Source organism: Erinaceus europaeus, chromosome 12 (assembly GCF_950295315.1).
Source record: "Erinaceus europaeus chromosome 12, mEriEur2.1, whole genome shotgun sequence".
In the NCBI taxonomy this organism is placed as follows: Eukaryota; Metazoa; Chordata; class Mammalia; order Eulipotyphla; family Erinaceidae; genus Erinaceus; species Erinaceus europaeus.
In genome coordinates, this window is record NC_080173.1 from 6,289,774 (window position 1) to 6,292,998 (window position 3,225).

Below are 3,225 nucleotides of genomic sequence, written 5' to 3' on the forward strand. Positions count from 1 at the left end.
CATCCTTATTTATCTGTATATGTGTAGATCTTTGAATTAGTTAGGACATCTTACTGGTTTCCTCATTATCTAGTAACTTAAATAAACCTTGGACATATTATCGTATTTCATATTTGCTTGAGGTTCATGATTTTAATCTTTGAAAGTTTCTATTTGATTTACCTAAATCATTAGATGATGGTGAGATTAACATAAATGATGCAGATAAAGTACTTGGCATGGCACCCAGCACGTAAAGATGGTGACTATTCACATTTAATCTACTTATCAAATAAATCTACATTCTAGTTGACAAATGTCTTGTGACAGCTGACTAGAAAAAATATCAAAGTAACAAAGGATTTAGCTGTTATGATTCGTAGATCAGGCCACAGTAGGCTTGTGAGAAGGACTTCTCTATCATTGGACTACATATGTTTTGGTATAAGTGTTGAAATATCAATATTTCACTTATGGTCCTCTGGGTTTTTTAAAATATATATTTTATTGATTTATTATTGGATAGAGACAGCCAGAAATTGAGAGGGGGAAAAGGAGATAGAGAGGCAGAGAGATAGAGAGACACCTGCTGCCCTGCTTCACCACTTGTGAAGCCTCCCTGCCTGCAGGTGGGGACCAGGGGCTTGAACCCAGGTCCCTGCACACTGTAATGTGTGTGCTTAATCAGGTGCGCCACCGCCTGGCCTCTGGGTTTTATATAAAATACTTTCAATATTGGTGAAGGAACTAGCTGGAGCTCAGTTCCCTTCTGAAGTGTCTAGAGATTCAAGGACTCAAGAAAACCACCAGGGACTTGAAAGTTAGAAACTCAACCACAGGGGAGTCGGGCTGTAGAGCAGCGGGTTAAGCACAGGTGGCGCAAAGCACAAGGACCGGCATAAGGATCCCGGTTCGAACCCCGGCTCCCCACCTGCAGGGGAGTCGCTTCACAGGTGGTGAAGCAGGTCTGCAGGTGTCTATCTTTCTCTCCCCCTCTCTGTCTTCCCCTCCTCTCTCCATTTCTCTCTGTCCTATCCAACAACGATGACAATAATAACTACAACAATAAAGCAACAAGGGCAACAAAAGGGAATAAATAAATAAATAAACTAAAATATTTTTTAAAAAAGAAACTCAACCACATACAGAAGCACTACCCATCTGAAGAAGCTTCACTCATAAAATATTCCTTGTCACCTTATGGAAAAATATAAGAGATGGAAAATAAATGAACCAAAAGCAAGGAGTCAAAATAAACTTCCAATATTCTCATTTATCTTTCTCCAGAGCTATTTTATCACCAAAATAGATGTTCAATACAGAGAAGTGGAGAGTATATTACCTAGGTATATGTATCTAAGTTACTCCATTAAACAAAGAATTCTGATCTTGTTTTGATTAAAGATATAGTTTGAATGAGTATGAATGGCTACTGATTAGGTTTTTACACGCCAGCATACATTTTTAGAAACAAGACTAGCCTCCATTGAGATAGTTAAATAGACTCTTGAAAAGATAAGAAGGCGGGTCTGGGTGGTGGAGTACCTGGTTGAATGCACATGTTATAGCGCACAAAAACACGGGGTTTGAATCCCTGGTCCCCACGGTTGTTTCTGTCTCTGTCCCTCTCTATCTTCCCCTCCCAATTTCTAGATGTCACTATCCAATAGATAAATAAAGATAATAATTTAAAAAATAAGGAAACGTAAAGGAGTAGTAACAATGTCCTCAGAATTGTTCTCTCCCTCAATATTGTGATGAGCAAAAGAAACAATAAATAAACAGGTAAATTTGATCAACATGTATTAAATACTATGTGAGGATACTCTGTGTATGTGTGTGTACATGCATGTGTGGTATTAAACCCAGGACCTCATACATGCAAGACATGTGCTTTACCACTAAGTTACATCAAGAGCCCCTAGGATACTGTCAATATTTTTAACTAGAAAAATCTCTGCCCTTGTAGTGGAAAGTGAGCAAGAGAAACAGCCAGTAAATAAGATTAAAAGTAAGTGATGTGATATATTGGGAAGTGATAGGTACATCAGAGAAAAATGGGGGCTGGGTGGTGGCACACCTGGTTGAACGCACACATTACAGTGAGCAAGGACCTGGGTTCGAGCCCCCAGTCCCCACCTGCAAGGGTAAAGTTTCATGAGCGGTAAAGCAGGGCTGCAGGTGTCTGTCTATCTTCCCTCCCCTCCCCTCTAGATTTCTCGTTGTCTCTATCCAATAAATAAAGATAATAAAAATTTTTATAAAAAATAAAGAGAGAAAGAGCAAGAAATGCAAACAAACAGTAGGGATAGGAATTGAAGTTATAAAATAGCTTGGGGCGAGAAGGTCACTGGAGAGCATAGTTGAGAAACAAACAAAAAATTTTAAAAATTCAAGAAGAAGAAAAGCCTGCGGATATGGAATGCGGTGAAGAGGGGAATGTTACAGGTAGCAGAACCTGAGGCAGGTAAACATCTGGTATACCTCAGAGATACCAAGGAGGCCGGTTGGCTTGGCTTTGAGCAGAGAGAACTGAACAAGGTGAGGGATCCTTACAGGCCATTAGGTTAATATAAGGTTTTCCTTATCAGGCTCGAAGAGATAGGGAGGCACTGTGGAATGTTAAATGAATGTGTGAAGTGGACCTGACTTCAGTTTTAAAAGGATTACCAGCAAAGAAAACTTAACAGCTGCAAGTTACCAATGCTCTGAAAGTAAGAATTAGAGGCGTCCTTGAAGAAAAACAAAGCACTTGACTCTTCCTGTTCTCCCCATCCAGCCTCCTACAGGCCCTAACTATAAATTGCTTAAGTACTTATTATTATTTATTTATGTATTGCCTCCAGGGTTAACACTGGGGCTGGGTGCCTGCACGATGAATCCACTGCTCCTGGCAGCCTTCTCTTTTTCCATTATTGTTGTTGTTGCTATTATCATTTTGTTGTTGTCGCTGTTGTTGCTGGATAGGACAGAGAAATTGAGAAAGGAGGAGAAGACAGAGGGGGAGAGAAAGACAGATATCTGCAGACCTGCAGGAGGGGAGCCAGGTGCTCCAACCAGGATCCTTGCGCCCCTCCTTGTGCTTTGTGCTATGCACGCTTAGCCCCTTGCGCCACTGCCTGGCCCCCCATGTATTTATTACTTTATTTACTCACTTAGTTACTTTCGAGAGAAAGAGCAGAAAGCACTCTGGCCCGCGTGGCACTGAATGTTGAACCTTGGGCTTCACACAAGCACAGCCTATAC